This window comes from Macaca nemestrina, chromosome 11 (genome assembly GCF_043159975.1).
Source record: "Macaca nemestrina isolate mMacNem1 chromosome 11, mMacNem.hap1, whole genome shotgun sequence".
In the NCBI taxonomy this organism is placed as follows: Eukaryota; Metazoa; Chordata; class Mammalia; order Primates; family Cercopithecidae; genus Macaca; species Macaca nemestrina.
In genome coordinates, this window is record NC_092135.1 from 123,356,377 (window position 1) to 123,376,031 (window position 19,655).

Below are 19,655 nucleotides of genomic sequence, written 5' to 3' on the forward strand. Positions count from 1 at the left end.
TTCGTTCACTCAGTAAATAACTATAAACTATTTTTAGCATAGCAATGTGATAAAGATCATTGAAAGAACACTGAAAAATGAGAAAAGATGCTTTATGAGAAGGATCTTCGCCTCCTACAAGCAAGGAAAGGACAATCAGATGTACTGAATACCCACTATATGATAGCCTATAATGCCCAGCATCTTACATAGACTGTCAGTTCTCAGCCCTTATTTCTGTAGAAGAGATCTACATGGGAATGGAGCTGAGACTCAGAGATTTAGTTTGTGGAGACCCTTTCCAAACTCCTGCTTATATCTGTTAATTTACATGGCTGGATGTGAGACTGGAGGTAAAACAATACAAAATAAAAACTCAAAAACTATGTCCTTAATCTGAGTTGAGGCACCACAGCTACGTCCGAAAAAGATTTGTGGTTGTAGTGGTAGATGTGGGAGAGCACACACAGAAACCTGCCATTTTCTGGCTTAAGGCCTTGCTTTAAATTAATAAGGAATTGTTTCATGGCAAGTAGCTTTAGCAATAAGGTCTCATGGCTGGAAAGAAATTGTGGTTGTGGTATAGGGAAGCCAGTGATATCTCAATTCATCTCATCACCCTATTCATGATGACATGAATATATGTAGGGAAAACCCAATAGCTCAGCATTGAGACCCTCACAGATGTATGTTCATATAGGGTCAGACACATTCAACTTATTACTTGAAAGACTTAGTCAGAAAACAGCCAAGCTATGATAGCACCATTCGAATCCATTAGAATTAACGCCAAACTCTGGGGTAGCAGATAATCATGACAATGGAGAAACACAGAGCTGAAGGGTCTAAATGGACTGTATGGTGGATATTGGAATCGCCGAGGCCACATTGATCCATGAGTGCAGGTAAGACTGCCTTGAAGAATTCGTGGCGCTGTTAGAGACAGCCATGAAATTCTGAGAAATGGAGAATGAGGAGGTGTAAATAGGCCTACACTTCATGAAATTTGCTTTTAACTCTTCATATTAGATGTTGTACCCTGAAGTTTGTGAGGTAGAGGAAAATTCAGGCTATATATGTATGCATGTAGATGTATATTTTAAAATCCTCTATCTTGTTTCAAGATGGTAGAACATTTTGTATGTTTGAAATTACCAATGACAGAGTTTATTATTACCAATGATAGAGTTACAATGATAAATTACCAATGATAGAGTTTATTATTATTTTAAGTAATAAAGATAAGGAAAGAGAAAATAAGTTTAGGCAGAAAATAAGATTAAAAAAAGATAAAGCATATGACTAAAAAACAAAAGCACAAAATAAAGGCAAAGCTGGGATTTAAATTCATGATGTCTACTTCCCAAAGTCAATGCTATAATATCAGTGGAGACTACAGACATAATTTGTTTAAAGTTATTTCTATATGAGAGATTATGAGGTGGGGTGGAAAAAATGAAGGAGCTTCTATGTGAATTCCTAAGGTGCATTCATGTAAAAGTGCAAAGGTTTTCTGCCTTTTTTTTCTGGATTTAAAATAAATTTTTCTGAATTTTTGTTCTTTACAAAAATCATGTTCAATTTTATGATTCAATGTTAATTTTATGTAAACTGTCTATAAAACAACTTCTGGATTTCATAAGTATCTATGAGTTTTCTTTATGTGATTTAAACATAATACTTCACAATCCAAATCAACATATTTTATTGAAATGCTGAAACATTAGATCATTTTGGTATATGCATGCATATCCTAATATGTTTCATTCTTATGCTTATATAATTAAAATAGATTCAAAACAAATAAGTAAAAGATTTTGTGCCGATTTGCCCAAAAAGTAGATCTATTAATAATAGCAAGAGTATTTTAGAACTGAAACATAAAAATTTGGACCATCTAGTATAGTGAAACAAGATAGTATAGAACAGAATAAAAATATTTTTTATAACCAGCCAGGTTTTACAATAGATACAGTAGAAGAACAGCCATTTCTATGTCATTATTACAGATGGAAGATACACTGTTTGGCTTTACAGATGAAAGTTTACATATAGTAGCATTAAAAAAGTTACTTTATATTCTAAGGCAAAGTTAAGGCTGAAGCAATAGTGCAATTGAAAATGCATAGACTTTGAATGTGGACATTTCCAACTAAGAGTTGCACATCACTTATTTACTAACTGTGATACCAGATAAGTTACTTAAATCTTCTGACCCTCAATTTTATTATCTGTAAATGGATGTCTTAATACTGTCGTTGCTGGATTGTAATAAGGATGGAATGGGATGATATAGGGAAAGCAGCAAGTCCATGGTGTGACACACGGATAGGAACTCAATAAATCATAGGGATAATGTGTTCAATGAAATAAATTTACCAAATTAATCTTTCTGCAACAGATATAATTTTCTCCTATCTCCAGATGTTCACATATATGAATCTCATTATATTAAGTGAAAGAGGCCAGACATTAAGGTTACATATCATATGCTTCCATTGATATACTATCATTGAAAAGCCAAAACTACAGAGACGGAGAAAGATAAATGGTTATTAGGAGCTGATGGTGGGGGTAGGAGCTAACAACAGAGATCCACGAGGGAATTTGGGGAGGTGATGAAGCTATTCTACACCTTGATTGTGCTGGTGTTTACGTGACTTCATTTGTGTGCCAGAATGACAGACTATACTTTAAATAGCTTGATTCATTGCATGTGAGGTATACCTTAATAAAAATAATTTTTAAAATTGAAAAAAAGAGAACACCCAATTGCTGTTATTAGATAGTTGATGAAATCATGTTCCAGAAGAGAATCAAAGGCATATTCAGAAAAAGCAAATAATTGGTGGAATTTTCGTTTGCAAATTTGGTGCTTAGACCTAGTGTTTGTTGCTTAAAAGCTCAGATGGAACACAAAGCATATTCGTAAAACTTCTCAATGAGATCAAGTTGAAAAGCAAGTGATAAAAGCAACAGTCCCAAAATACAAGATGAGAAATTGAAGTAGCATTGGAAAAGGATAAAAGGAAAATGCATTTCAAGATGTAGGAGGCATGTATCTACAGGAGGTAAATGCTGGTTGTGTTCAAGACTTTCAGAAATAAGATAAATCTACAACAGAAATATATAAGCAATATGAGTATAATACATACTGAGAGGTCTTCATGAACATAGAGCTACTGGTAAGTAAGTGATCATGAAAATGCTGGGTCACAAATTGTGTACAAACCTATTAAGGGAATTTGTGCTGTTCATCAAAGTACACTTTTTATTTTTATTATTTATTTATTTTTATAAACTTTAAGTCCTAGGGTACATGTGCATAACGTGCAGGTTTGTTATATATGTATACATGTGCCATGTTGGTGTGCTGCACCTATTAACTTGTCATTTACATTAGGTATATCCCCTAAGGCTATCCCTCCTCCCTCCCCCCACCCCACAACAGGCTCCGGTATGTGGTGTTCCCCACCCTGTGTCCAAGTGTTCTTATTGTTCAACTCCCACCTATGAGTGAGAACATGCAGTGTTTGGTTTTTTGTCCTTGTGATAGTTTGCTGAGAATGATGGTTTCCAGCTTCATCCATGTCCCTACAAAGGACATGAACTTATCTTTTTTATGGGTGCATAGTATTCCATGGTGTATATGTGTCACATTTTCTTAATCCAGTCTATCACTGATGGACATTTGGGTTGGTTCCAAGACTTTGCTATTGTGAATAGTGCTGCAGTAAACAAAAGTGTGCATGTATCTTTATAGCAGCATGATTTATACTCCTTTGGGTATATACCCAGTAATGGGATGGCTGGGTCAAATGGTATTTCTAGTTCTAGATCCTTGAGGAATCGCCACACTGTCTTCCACAATGGTTGAACTAGTTTACAATCCCACCAACAGTGTAAAAGTGTTCCTGTTTCTCCACATCCTCTCCAGCACCTGTTGTTTCCTTAAGGATTGTCATTCTAACTGGTGTGAGATGGTATCTCATTGTTGTTTTGATTTGCATTTCTCTGATGGCCAGTGATGATGAGCATTTTTTCATGTGTCTGTTGGTTGCATAAATGTCTTCTTTTGAGAAGTGTCTGTTCATATCCTTCGCCCAATTTTTGATGGGGTTGTTTGTTTTTTTCTTGTAAATTTGTTTGAGTTCTTTGTAGATTCTGGATATTAGCCCTTTGTCAGATAAGTAGATTGTAAAAATTTTCTCCCATTCTGTAGGTTGCCTGTTCACTCTGATGGTAGTTTCTTTTGCTGTGCAGAAGCTCTTTAGTTTAATTAGATCCCATTTGTCAATTTTGGCTTTTGTTGTCATTGCTTTTGGTGTTTTAGACGTGAAGCTCTTGCTCGTGTACACTTTTTAAACATTTGAAGGGTTAGATTGATCTATTCCTTCTCTTTCTAACACAACGAAAAGCACACACAAATAGCTTGAAATCATAGCCTGAATTATGACTTCTGGATATTTTTAAAGGGTGATCAGGGTGGTGTGCTATAGCGGGAGGTGGAATAGTATTGTAGGAGGCAAGTAGTAGAGGTTAAGAGCAAAAGCTTTTGAGTCAAAGAGATGGGATATTGGACAGTTTTGTAAAAATTCAACATGTCTCAGAGTATTGGACGCAGTGAGTGGCACAAAATTAGGACATAAGAAACTGTGACTTTGGTGGACATGGGAAAGTGCCTTTCAGACTTTTGAAGAAAGTGAAACTGATTTAGGGTATGAGCTGGTGATTCAGAAATTGATTGCCGTGTGAGTGCTAATGACTTTGGCAAAGACACCGAGACAGACAGTTCCTGGGAGATCAGGTGATGAGTAGATTCTTTCTGACAGGTGACTTTGGGTCAAGGACTCCTCAACAGTCTTGCTGAATTCCCTTTAAAACTGCTCTGCAGTCTAAGATGTTTCTACCCAAGCTTCCTTTCTCCCTTCTCTCCTTCACTTGAGATAGAAATGCATGGAGATTTGATGGCACTCCCAGCCTCTTCCCATTTTCAGTGGCAGGTGTTTTCCTTAAGATTTTCTTTCACATTAGATTCAGTCTTGACCACTGTTTCTCAGAGAATGTGGACAAATACAGAAGCTACTTGTCACTGTTGTTGATATTAATTTGCCCTTTCTGTGGGCAATAATTGTTAAACTTAGGAATGTATTCAGTGGGACTTCTGTTGAGATATTTAATGGGAGAGAGATTTTTATTTTTATGAAAATGAGTGGATTAAACCGGGATGTCCTTGAGTGAGGGGAAAGGGTTACAATGGAAGTAATAGTCTAGATCCATGCATTCTGACCCCAAAAGCCAAAATCATTTCTAACAAATCATTTTCTATTCTGTTCTTAATTATTTATGAACATCTGTCCACCACTTATAAGACACTCTATTTCACTATTGTGTCATTTTGATGACAGAGGAGTTATTCTTAAAATCTCATGAAAAGATCCCCTTTTAAATATCGCTTTTAAAATCTCTACAGATGCAGAGAACAACCCCATTCAATCCTTCAAGATTGTAATCAGGTCACCATTTCGTATATTTTTTTTGTTCTAGTATAAAGAGCCAATTTCATTCATTAATTTGTATATTCATTTTTAGCAAGTAATTTGGGTGCCTTATTATACTATTTTTTGCCAATTTCATTATTTCTGTTTGTATTTCTTGAACGCTCTCCAATTATTCTAGAATTTTTTAAAGGCTGATGATCAATATTAGGCATTATGATAATAAGAATCTGACTTGCTAAAAGGATTACTCACTCTTTCACTTTAATGTTATATTATTATATCACCTCTGTTCCTCAAATCCTATTGCCAACATCACTTCTGTGCTAACCACTAGAAAGGTATGTACTAATATTTCACTTGTGATCAAACACTGCTTCAGATCTTTTTTTTTCTTAATTGCATTTAGTAATCTTCTTTAGTGGTTTGTTGCATATCAATTCTGTTTTGCAATCTTAGTACCAGCATCTGGCTAATTTATTTACAGTGTTTTATTCTTTAAGTTCTTCTTTTTGTTTCATTGAACAACTTGATATGAAATGAAGGTAGAAATTCAATCTTACTCATTTGGGAGTTGTCTGCTTTTGGACAAATTATTTAACTCCTTCATTTCCTAATGCAAAAAATGAGGATAATTATACCCATATGATAAGCACAACATGGAAAAGAAATGACACAGTAACATAAAGTAAGCAGTGACATAACGTAAGTCCTCAAATACTAGTGTTCTTCACATAGACGTGGCCATTTACTTCATGTACACTAAATTGCAATAAAAGAAAGCTTAATTTGAGAGAGAATGTATCTGAAGAAAACCTTCAAAAAAGCTCAGAAAGGGAATATAATCTCAGTGCTTTTAGAAAGAGCACGTTTCAGTGACTTAAAAGAGTAAAACCAGGTATCATATTCTTTTCATTCATTTTTGCTTTAATTCACAGCAGAGACATGAAGAAAATGCTCCCCTCCCCAACTAAGACACTGAGAAAATATTCCAATACCAAAGAAACATGCATTTATTTTCTCAAAAGGGGAGAGAGATGTTTTCATAAGACCAAAGGAGAAAAAAACCAACGGAGAAAAGCTAGGAATAAAAAATAAGAAACCTCAAATATCGGGAACATTGTCATATAGAAAAGGGATTAAGATTTTTCTGAGTGGGTCAAGAACTGTGGTTAGTGCAATGACAAATGAAAGAGAACTAAGATAAAAGACTTTCTAATCCTGAAAGGCCCTCAAGAATGGAATGGACCTACTCAGGATGCACTAGTTTCAAATGACAGAGGCTGGAAAATCACTTTGTTACATAGAGAACACTAAGGGTTGGCTGCATTAGACCTGTATGTATCAAGCTAACCTTTAGTACAGAGCAGGAAACTCCCTGAATGATCCCATGGGGACCATTGGGGTAAAGGGCCAGGGAGAAATGGAGGGAGAGAGGAGTCCCCTTGCAACTACTGAGCTATTAAAGAGGCGGAGGTAGGAAGGAACTGGAGGGAGATCATATGTATTTGCCTAGCCCGTCATTGCACGAATGGTTGGCAAATAGGCATCTAAGCGTATCCATTCTTTCAGGTGGCCCTACTGTGCTAAGGCACTAGGGTGGAAATAGGGCGGTGGACAAGGTATTTGTATTTCCTGACTTTTGAAGCATCAGGTAAACTCAAATGACTGTTACTGACAAATAAGGAAACAGGTGATGAAATTGAATAACATCAGTTTTGAAAGTGCTATGATGGAAATAGGTGAAGGATTGATAAAGAAAACTGGGAACAGGAGTGGATTAGGCAGAGAAGACTTCTCTAAGGAGCTGACCTTTATTAATCTGGGTGCTTTATAAAATAAAGAAAAGAAAAGATGAGATAGATAGATAGATAGATAGATAGATAGATAGATAGATAGATAGATAGATAGATAGCCAAACATGCAAATAGGGAAAAGGAAAGTATCAGCAGATAGTGAAAGCTCATGGCATTTTCTTGGAAATGAAAGAAACCCATGAGATCATTAGATCTGATCTGTGTGAGGCTGCAGTGATGGTTGGGACATTTTAGGAATTTAATTTTACTATAACAGAAATGGGAAACTATTGAAGAGATTTAAGACAATCAGAAAAAATATATATTTAAGAATTGGTTTTGAAATGTTCAATTATTTTGAAAAAAACGAATAGAAAATTTGCAAAAATAGTACAATGAATTTCTTTACACTCTAAATTTGTGACTTATCATGTATCCTCTCTTTATATAGAAAAGAATTATTGTTATTGTTATTGTTATTCCTACTGTGCCATTCAAATGGGGGTTATAGACATCATGGCCCTTTACCCAAAAGTGTTTCAGTATCTCCAAGGTAAAAGGACATCCTCTTATGTAACTCCAATGCAATCACCAAATTTATTAATTATAAAATTAATGTACTATCTAATATATAAAGAATATTTAGGCTGGGTGTGGTGGCTCACACCTGTAATCCCAGCACTTTGGGAAGCTGAGGCGGGTGGATCACCTGAGGTCAGGCATTCGAGATCAGCTTGGCTAACATAGTGAAACCCTGTCCCTACTAAAAATACAAAAATTAGCCAGGCATAGTGGTGGGCGCCCATACTCCCAGCTACTCAGGAGGTTGAGGCAGGAGAATTGCTTGAACCCGGGAGGCGGGGGTTGCAGTGAGCTGAGATCGCACCACTACACTCCAGCCTGGGTGACAGAGTGAGACGCTGCCTAAAAAACAAAACAAAACAAAAAACAAAACAAAACAAAAAAACCATTATATTTTCCAATTGTCTCTGTAAGTTCTTTACAAACAATTACCTCCATTGTCTGGATCCAGGATTCATTCCAGGATCACACACTGCATCCAGTTGCCATGACTTCTTTGTCTTCTTGGTCTGGAAGAGGTCTCAGCCTTTGTCTTTCCTGACATTGGCATTTTGAAGAGTATAGGTCAACTGAGGTACAAACTCACAGCCCTTTAATTTGAAGTTGTTCGATGCTCCATCATGATTACATTCAGGTAATGCATTTTTGGCAGGAATACCACAAAAGCGATGTCCTTTTTACAGGAATACTACAGAAATTATGACTCTCTTACTTCATTACATTAGAAAATAAGCTGTTCACTCTGTCCCATTAATTAGTGGTATTAACTTTGACTAATTGTTTAAGGTGGAAAAATCTGCTAGGTTTCTACACTAGAAAGTTTATCATTTTTCCCTTTCTTGGGGGATACTTTGAGAATCTGTAAACATGCAGTTTTTTATTAAACTTTACTTAGTGGTATTTAGCACTACTAGTAATACTTACCTGAACCAATTGTGATTATGATGGTTAAATTTTATAACTCTTCCATTCTTTTTACATTACTTATCATTCTTATTTACTTATTTCTTACTTAAAAATTGTTTACTTGCTTATGTGTTTATTCATTTATTCTCAGTATGAACTCATAGATTCTGGTTTTATCTATGGTGTAAAATCTATCCCTGCATTATTCATTTTGCGGCACAAATTGTCTTTACTCGGCCAGTGGCAGCTCATTTAACCTGGGTCATTTGTTCTTTCAACATATTCCCATCAGTTTTGGGGTACTTCCTTATTTGTTTGTTTGTCATAATTATTCCAGGTACATCTTGTTTCCCCCTTCCAAACCTGGCTCCTTTACTGGAGTGTGGTGTTTAGAAAGTATCATCTAGGTGAAGTTCATCCTTGGAGTGGTGTGAGTAGCATGGAATGTTGCAGGAGAGAAGCTAATTGACCAGAGACTGTTGCAGTCTGAGTGAAAGATTGCGATGATCTAGTCCAAGGTGATGGAAATGGAGAGATGGAGATAAGAGGACACGTTTTCCATATGGAAGTTGATAATAAAGATTGGCTATTGAGGGCAAGGGGAAAAAGGGGGATTCAAACGTAATCCCGGGCTACCGGAACCAATGCTCAAGCGGGTGTATATATAATATTACTTTACTTTGATGTATTTTCCAAGCTCACATATTGATGATATTATACCCTGTGTGCAGCTGGGTGTCGTGTAGTGTCTTTTTGTCGACTGTGCTGGATGTGACTACACTTGCATCTGCATTTGTGGAGTCATGTTCACATGCTGCCATGGCAACCTCCCAGGCTACATTTGCATGGTGGCCTCAGTGGTTTTCATGAATAAAAGCCTCTGTAATCAACTGCCTGAAGGTACTTGGAGGTGACTCAGCTGGTTCCAAATAGTATTGGGTGCCTTGTTCCTGCCTTTAGAAACAAGGAACTAACAGACGGAATATTCTCAGAGCTTCTTCTGCAGAGGAGTAGTGATTAAAAGTTTGACATTGGATGAAATAAAATGCTAGTTTGTGAATAAATAGGATCTGATTTTCCTATTGTAAATGGCCAATTAGAAATGGGAATATAGGGATTTAGGAAAGCAGCAAGGAGGGAATTGTATGATTTATATTTTGCTATATGTGATAATAAGCTGATGTCCCATCACTTAATATCCATAAACACAATTTGATTGTCATTTATTAAGAAAATTTCAAACTATAAACATTTATTTTATCTCACATTTTCTTTAATTTTCAGATAAATAAATAATAAAATTTTAAATCTATAATTGAAATATTATAATATGCCAAAACTACTCTGGAAGTTTTGGTATTTTATTTAGAAATGCACTGTGTATTCTTTTAATTTTTATAAAACAATAAAGTATTCAAATTCAATAGTATATAAATTCAAAAAGAATTTTCTTGAGGGGAGAGATCAGCTCATGTGTTTGGGACAGTTAATATGAATTATTGCAAATGGTCTGGTGGCTTTATTGGTACCTGCTGGATCTATAAAGCTTCTTTGTTTTGGGGACACTGAGTCCTCATGTTCTTCTTCCCAATGTCTAGTTTGTAGATTTTTTAGTTCAAAGCAGTTTTCTGCCCCATCCTCAAGCTCTGCAAAGCCCTGGTGTGCCAGATATGAGTTCTAAGGTCTTAACTGAGAAGCCCTCACTCTGGATTACTAACCCCTGGCTTAGCATGGGGCCTTGGGTGTCCAAAAGAGTTCATTAATGAGTGCTCAGGGGCAGACAACGTATCCTATTTAAGTGTATTAAATGCTTTTTGTGGTATTAGATGTTTAGGAGGCTGTTCTGGTGCTAGACTTTGTGGGTTTGAGCTCTAGCTCCATCCTCTTACTAACCCTGGAACTTTGTAGCAGTCACTAGAGTTGTGCTTTCTCAACTGTGAAGTGAAGACAATGGCAGTCTTTAACTCATCAAATTGTCCCCAGACTTCAAGGAAGTAATCTGCAGAATGACTTGTTACAGGGTCTGGTGCTTAGTAGAATCAGAGTAAATGACAATATTATTTTAATAATATTGTAGCTATCATTTTGCAATTGTTTATTACGTGCAAGGTCTATGGAAGTACTTTACTTACCTTCTCTTTCTTGATATTCAAAGCCATCCTATGAGGTAGGTGCCATTAGTAATCCAATTTTAGATATGAGGATGTTAATACTTACAAAAAGTTAAGAAAAGAGTCCAAGGCAGCTCTAGTGGAGTTGAGATTCAAATTAGCTCTGCCTGATTCCAGGTCCTATGATTTCATTTTGAATGCCATGCATCCTCTGCCCATGCTGATGCCTGATGTGATACAAAAATGAGAACAGATACTTTATGTCTGTTAATATGACTGCTGATACTCATGGAAATCTTGCTTTGCTAAATATTACCAACAACTAGTGTTCAGAATGTTTGCAACCCATTAAGCTACATTGTTTGTCTGAATTGTTTCCTTTAATTCCCTTAACCAACATATGAATTAAGAATATACTATTCCTGTTTCCCAGATGAGTGGACTGGGGGCCCCAGAGTTCAAGCGCACTGCTCAATACTCCAGAAGGAGTAAGTGGAGGCAGCCCTTGGAGGCAGATCTATCTGATCCATGCCCAGAATCTCTCATCAAAACTGTGACAGAATAAATTTATTTTGTTTTAAGCCACCAAATTTGTAATAATTTGTCACAGCAGCCCTAAAGAAACCCTGAATACACACATCGTCCACCATTCTGATCTTTTCCTGTCGCTTTGGAAGTCCTGAAAGAAGAAAAGAGGAAGACTGTCTATGTATACTTTGAAATCTAATTTTAGGGAATTGGCAGATAACCTTTGTATTTTGTTATGCTGAAAGAGGCCTAGAGTTCTAGGCTACAAAGCATTATTTTACTAGCTTAGCTTTGATATATAATAGGCTCAATCATTTCCCGGCTCCTGGGGAAAGGACAGTCTGATCATATATGATTTCAAGGGCAAAAAAAAAACATGCTTGCAATGGGGATTGAAAGAGAGACTAAAGACAGGGAAGATATTGCAATTCTAGGCTAGTGATAATGAATCCCTAAACTCTGAGACATAAGCTGGAGGAGGACAGACAGTGAATACAGACAGTAATAAACCCAAAAGATTTCATAGTAAAATTTATAGAAAATGGTGCCTGATTAATTTTAGGAAATGCTGAGAGAAAGCAAATTGAAAAATAACTCAGCAGTTTCTAGTCTGTTCAAAGTGAAAACTAGGTATAGATCAGAGTGTGTTAGTTTACCAAGGATGCTGAACCAGTTTACTAAAAACTGAGTAGCTTAGAACAGCAGAAATTCATTCTCTGGCAATCTGGAGGCCACAAGCTTGAAATCAAGGTGTTGGCAAGACCATTCTCATTCTGAAGACCCCCAGGAGAGAATCCTTCTTTCCTTCTTCCAGTTTCACTTAGCTTGTGGAGACATAACTCTCACTTCCTCTGTCTTCAATGGCCTTCTTTTTCAATCTTTCTTTGTCCTCTTCTCTTCTTATAGAGATACCAGTAATTGAGTTGAAAGCCCATCCTAAACCCAGAATGGTTTCATATGGAGATCATTAACTGCAAATACCCTATTTACAAATAAGGACACATTCCGAGGTTCTGAGTGGACATGATCTTTCTAAGGCCACTATGTGACCCCACTACAGGAGGGATATCAGTGGCTCATAACCCACATTGCTCCCTTCATCACCAAGTCATCACCATCCAATTTTGCAAATGGAAGATCTCCTAGAAATGTTCAAGGTAGAAATTGTGGAGACAAATGGAGGAAGCAGGTGAGAGCTTCTGCCCATAGAAATTTCTAACCATCCCCACATGCTCAGAAGAGATGCCCGTGGTGGACTAAACATCAAGGGGACCGAGGGCTTGAGTTACACAGCACTGGTGATATTGCTCTCCTTAAGAGATAGAGTGGCTTTACAGTGACTAAGAATTGCTCTTATATATTTCTAAAAACCTGTGATGCATATAACAAAAAATTTCTCACTTATGACTCCCTCCTAAGTACATGTTCAGCCATTTACCAAACATTTGATAGTTCATGGAAAATGAAAGGAAGCAGAAAATAAGAGTTGATACAATGCAGAAAATGCTTCAAGTGGCTAAGCATGTAATGGTGGGTGATAATCTTCTCCACATTCTTTTTCTTGTTTTCCGGATAAATTTACAGGGCTCAGAGAACTCATCGGGGGTTAGGACCACAACATGGAGGAAGCCTGGATCCCGAAATCACTGTATGGAATGCTTTTTAATGCATATGCTATTAGGCTTTATGTAAGTAAGAAATAAATTTCCTTAAGTTAAGTCATTGAAGCACTAGGTTTATTTATTACAGCAGTAAGCTTTTACTGGCTAATACAATGAAAGTAGGTTAAGTCACTCTCTTCGTCTTGTTGTACGTTTTTGTTCATAAAATGAAACACAGGCATATTTACCTCTCAGAAATTTTTAAATAATTCAGTCAGATAATACATGATACTGCTTGTCATGATGCCAGAAACATTGCAAAGACTCTATAAACACCAACTATTGCTATCACAGGATACTGCTCTCATACTGTTATGTATATTAGTAGGACATACAAGATGCTTCTTAATTAGATACCACCTTTCTCTTCCAACCTAATTTCCAGCCTTACTCTCTATGTCACCTAATATTTCTCTTATTTCTCCATCATGCCCTAGTCTCCATGGACTCTTCCACATGCATATCTTGCCTTTCACACTCTCGGAAGTTTGCTTATGCTATTTTTCTTATCGGAAATGTTTTCCCTTCCACCCCTATTTATCTCTCTGGAGAAATAATACTAATCCTTTAAGGCGTGTCAAAAATTTTGTGAAAATTTCCCCAAACCACTTAGGAAAAATTGATTGTTCTCTTCTCTGTGGTAAAAAAGCACATTTAACATACATTTATGATAGCAATCAATAATCTCTTGGTTTCTGCAACATTCACTCCTATCTTAATCATAACTCCTTCTCAGTTTCTTGCTATCTCATAATCTTCTACCCAAGTTCCAATTCTTGGAGCTCCTAATAGCTTGGTTGTAGGACTTCTTTCTAACCATATATTTTTTTCATTTAGTGATCTCATCCATTCCATTGACTTTAATTCCATGTAGAAGCTCATAAGAGCCAAATTTATATCTCTTTCTAAGACATTGAATCTAAGTCCAAATTATTTCATCTCTAAGAGTGGTCAAATTTAATATGTCTGAAATAGAACTCCCTTGCAAAACTGTTCCTTTACCAGCCTTAGGACTTTCAGTAAGTGACAATGCATTTTACCTAGCTGTTCGTACCAAGATTTTAAGTCAACAAAACGATCGTAATGTAAAATTGAGTAAATTCTCAGAAAGTGAAAGGAGCTAAGGCAGTTGGTTGAAAAATATGAGTTAAGGTAGAGAATCAGTGCAGAAAATCAATGATCCCACTAACAGGATTGCAGAAGGAGGAAAAAAAAAAAACAGAAATAAAGGAAAAGAGGAAACTAGCAAATAAATAATACAAGAAAAGTTTCTTAGAATGGAAGAGAGTCAAACCATGAAAGTGCATCTAAAACTTCTGCTTAGACCTTGTATAATGTCTGTTTATGTCCCATTGGCCAAAAGAATCCGAAAGTCACTGGAGTGAAGAAACATCGTTTTCCTGCATGAAGTATGGTGAGGATGGGGAGAGAATAAGTAGCTGTTAACTATAAAAGCTACCACAGTATAGCTGGGGATTCAGGAAATATAGACTGAAAATAAAAATATGTGTCATATCCAACATAGGAAAGCGAGAAGTTGTTTTCTAAATCGGTAGTGAAGAGACATTCCAAGGCTAATAATTTTACCTTTGATGTGGAAGCGAACATATTCAGATTGATTCTGGAGGATGAAGAAATCTGGGAAGAAGGAAAACAGGAAAAGAAAAGTTGTCAATTGACAATCATATATTTGTGTAGAAAATTGAACTGGAAACTCTTGAAATAACATTTTTTAAATAAAATCATGTCATTCCCCTCTTTAAAACTATTCAATGTCTTCCCACTTATTTTAGAATACAATTAAAATTCCAGCAGGTCTTGCACATTCCAGCTTCTACATGTGCCCCAGACTTATCTAATACCACGTTCCCACTTGGTCATTGAGCTGCAGCTATCAGAATGCTTTTCAATTCTCAGCCATTCCAATCCATTTTTACCTGAAAGCTTTTGTGCCACTCTCAGTTGTCAGCTCTTAGACCAGCTTTTCAAATGTCTGACTGGACCTCATCCTTCACATCTCTTAGTTCCAATTTATTCTTGAATAGTACTCAATTTATAACTTGACTAGCCTCTCCAGATAACATCATTTGTGTAATTTTTCATCCACTTGTATTACATCATATATTCCACGCCATTGCCCTGTTCACTTCCCTTTTAATAATGATTATAATTTTAATAATATTACTCATTAATTATTTTCTTCTTTATTCAATGTCTTTTTCCACTTAGAATGTAAGTTTTCTGGGGATAATAATCTTATTTGTTCTGTTGTATTGTATTTTCTGTGTTTAGGACAGTTCCTGGCGTGGAGAAAACTTTTAAGTAAATATTGAATAAGAGGATGTGTAAATAAATGAATGAAGCTCATGAAGAATAAAGAAGTAGAGGTTGCATAGGAACATTCAAGGGCAGCAACAACCCAGGTCACAATGGTGAGGGTTTAGTCTGAGAAATAAATAAACCCCTTAGTCAGAAAACACTGTGCTAGTCACATGTTGTTCATGCCTGAACCAAAGTTTTAAGGATAAGGAGCTCATCAATAACAATAGAGGGAAGAATATGGAGGAGATGAGGTAGCTTGTGCAAAGGCTCAAAGCTTTGAGGTAACATGGTGTATTCAATGAAATCTAGGGAGCTAATATAACTTTGCTGATGACAAATCATAAGGGCATGTTAAAGGCATCATAGAGACCAAAGAGCACTGTGAATAAGGCTTTTAAATATTGGTTATAATCAAGGTCTGTACATAGATGCTTACAATTTATAATGAGGGAAGGATATTTGCAACATGTGACTAGTACAATGTTTTTTGACTAAGGGGTTTATTAAGTGAAACATCTTCAGTTAGGAATTTCTAACATCTTGAATTAGAGAATTTCTTGGTTAGAAGTCAGCACAAGATTAGCTTGAGGAAAAACTTGGGGAGTTGTGAAAGAGTTGTATCTCAATATTTAATATTCGTGCCATTATAATTTGTGTTTATCGAAACATACTCAGGGTATTTTTTGTTGTATTTTTTTGTTAAGAAGTTACATTCTTAATATGTCAATAAATGTAGTCCTTTAGTTTCCTGCCCAGTAATCATGACTAGAATCCTAACAATTGGCTTCGTGTCTTGATGTGTGGGCATAAGCAAATCTGGCGACTTCCTAGAATAATCTTCTTTTCATCTGGAAACGGGATAATGTGATAATACCCACCCCATGCAGTTAATGTGTGGGTCAAATGAATTAATATAGGCAGAAGTGTATCATGAATTCTAAATTCATAAACACAACATGCCATATTATTACAAATTTAGAGAGCATTGCCAAATAAAAGTGTTCTAATCTGTCTACCTAGATTATGTACTACCAGCTCCAGTAGAAAATTTCATGTGAAAAATATATTGTGCTCCATCTGTTCAGGTTCAGAGAATTGAGCCTATGTACCTAAAGCTAATCTACTAAAGTGGGAGTTGAAGTGATGCCGTAAAAGAGAAATTTTGTAAGTAAGCTGTCATTCACTGGCTTTCAACACAATTGCTCCAGTCATAGATCATATTTTATAGAAAAATAGTGTCCTAATTCTTGAAGGAGTGTTGGATAGTGTAACAGCACACATACAAATCATATGACGTGCAATATCTATGACAATGTCTTGACAAGAAGTTACATCTAGTGTCATGGAATTCATTTAGTATTGGATAGATTACCAGGCTAGCCTTGTTTGTTCACATTCTCAGAGCCATCTCCTTTCCCTGGAAAGCAACCCAGTACCACCTTCTTCTGCTTCTGCTTCTGCTTCTGCTTCTGCTTCTCCTTCTCCTTCTCCTTCTCCTTCTCCTCCTCCTCCTCCTCCTCCTCCTCCTCCTCCTCCCCCTCCCCCTCCCCCCTCCCTCCGTCCCCCTCCTCCCTCCCCCTCCCCCTGCCCCTCCCCCCCCCTCCTTCTCCTTCTTCTTTCTTCTTTTGATGGAGTCTTTCTCTGTTGCCCAGGCTGGAGTACAGTGGCATGATCTCAGCTCACTGCAACCTCCACTTCCTGGGTTCAAAAAATTCTCCTGCCTCAGCCTCCTGAGTAGCTGGGACTACAGGCATGCACCACCATGCCTGGTTAATTTTTTTTTTTTTTTTTAGTGGAGACGGGGTTTTGCCATGTTGGCCAGGCTGGTCTTGAACTCCTGGCCTTGAGTGATCCACCTGCCTTGGCCTCCCAAAGTGCTGGGATTACAGGCATGTACAGCTGTGCCCGGCCGACTCTGTACCTACTTCTTATTGCTAGTTTTGTTGTTAAACCCTCGAATCCTAATTTCCCAAACAGATTGCAGGGCTCATGGAAATGGAAGCTAGTTGTCCATCTCTTTGAATTCCCTACAGAGTCTGAAACGGTGCCTTGAAGAATGGTATGGATTGAGAAAATTGATCTCTATATCTAGTCGAACAGTTTATATACATTTGTTAAATTCAGGTTCATTTGGTCTCTTAGGTTCTCCAACATGTTTGGCAGAGACAATACCTTGGTTATGAACTCATCTTGGCTTGGCATATACTTCAGAGGTGAACTGAAGATGCTATCAGCTATGCTTTTTCATTTTGGTTTATTACAGTTATTCTTGGAATATTTGTAGTTGCTGAGATATTAATCTTGCAGGCAGGAAATAATAGTTCTTTCTTTATCTTTGCATTACTTGAGGGGAAATGAGTTGTAACAAAGAGCATGTATTTATTTTCAAAATTAATTTCAGAAGGAAAACTTCTACCTTGGAAATGCATGTAATTTCATTTTGCAATATACCTGATATTGTAAAAATACCATTTTACATATTATGTTATAAAAATAAACTCAAGCAAGTAGATGAATAGTTGACTTGAAAAACGTGTTATAATACTTCTTGTATTTAGAATAGTCTTTAAAAGCAACTTTATTTAATTCCAGATTCAAGAAATAAAGGAAGTTGTTGCCAACTTTGGTTTATTCTGTTACAAGTTTTCATTTTTAATTAGTAAAGGGTTCATGTTAATTTTATAAAGTCAACATAGATACACATTTATACTTTACATATATTTAATAAAATTTACATATAAGATTTATTTACAAATTTAGAATGCATAAACAAATCTCCACTTCTACATCTGCATGGCTTTTTGTTATAAGGATATAGTAAATAATAGTAAATAAATTATGTTCATATTTTGAATAAGATTCTAACACCTGTTCACTTTATACGATATCATCATAACACTTAAACCTTAACTTGTTGCCTAACTATATGCTGGACACTGTTCCAAAACTTCTCTTATATTTGTTTATGTAATCATTATAATGGCCATTTGAGTTAGTTTGACACTGTAATTATTCCTTCTTCACAGATGAGCACACTGAGGCACAGATAGGATCACACAGAACTCAGTTCTCTCATTGGCAAAATGCAGGTAAGCTTAGTGTCTCCTTCTTTGGTTTTGCATGGTTTTGAGAGGCAAGAAGAGGATATGGCAAAGTACTTGACAATTATGAGTTAAACATATGACATTACATTATTATTGTGGTGATGGTGGTGGATGTTTATTCATAAATCTCTCTCTAGTGTTTCATACAATTCCTAGTGTATAGTAGTTGCTAGAAAATATCTATTACATGAATAATCTATGATGCCTGATTTCAACCTCCTGAAAATACAAATAGATGATTAGAAGTTGTTTACTAAACCAGCACAGTTACATATCACTTCATTTGTTTAAGTGAAATGTTTCTTGTTCTCCTTTGTTTCACAGATTCCATCTTACTAACCTCCAACCTTACAGAAAATAACCTATGAGATGTTTCTCAGGTCACCCCTACTCCATTCTGTGATTGAGGCAGGGGAGACTTAAGTCTTGAACAACGGATGAAGATGCCTTCAGTGTATCCCATTGTTTACTTTTTACTTTTTTTTTTTTAGCTTCATCTCTTCAATCACTTTCTGGGAATATGCTCAAGTTTACTTCAAGCAATCGATTAGATACTATTGAAGCATTGTTCTTTGAGAATGGGCCACTGCTTTTTATATCAGGTAATGGCTTCTTGATATTTCAATTGATTTCTTTACAAGTAAAAATTGTGTCATATTGAGAGGTGACCAATAAGAGAGCAAGTTAAGGTACACGACTATAATATAAATTCCTAGGTGTGTGAGCAGAAGAGTGGCAGCAATCCTCATTAATAAGTGCATTTATAAAGACTTGAAAATATATTTGCATTTGCCTGCCAATGTAATCATGCATAATAGAAAGACTCTACAGCAAAATAGGCAGAATAAAGCCATCAAAAGATATCATTCAGAGAAACTAAATTTGATCATCACGTAGAAAATACGCTGCTAAGCTTATTGCTTGTATAAATACCAACTTTAGCCAATAGGCTGCTTCATAATGAAGTATTAGTGGCTGAATAAGATCTTAAAATGGAAATGCTGAATCCCAGAAAAGAAGAACATGAATGATGATGATGATGCCTTGACATAAATATAACAGAAGAACCATGTTGTAATCAAGAAGTACATATTTTTTTCAATTGATAGTTATTCCCACTGCTTATTAGCTTGATCAATTGGACAAGTGCATAGAAAAACAAGGTTTC

The 19,655-nt window shown here is 36.2% G+C and overlaps 1 long non-coding RNA gene across 6 annotated transcripts in view; it reads left to right on the forward strand.

Annotated features, from left to right (window-relative positions):
• The window catches only part of LOC105481326 (uncharacterized), a 430,141-nt gene that overhangs the window by 265,700 nt on the left and 144,786 nt on the right, over positions 1 to 19,655 (forward strand). For 4 of the 6 annotated variants that reach the window (XR_011610083.1, XR_011610082.1, XR_011610085.1 and 1 more), the window contains 4 exons: positions 12,985 to 13,088; positions 15,354 to 15,493; positions 18,410 to 18,472; positions 18,979 to 19,089. This is a non-coding gene — a long non-coding RNA (uncharacterized lncRNA). The remainder of the gene's footprint in view (positions 1 to 12,984; positions 13,089 to 15,353; positions 15,494 to 18,409; positions 18,473 to 18,978; positions 19,090 to 19,655) is intronic. The other 2 variants (XR_011610084.1, XR_011610087.1) reach the window with 2 other exon arrangements.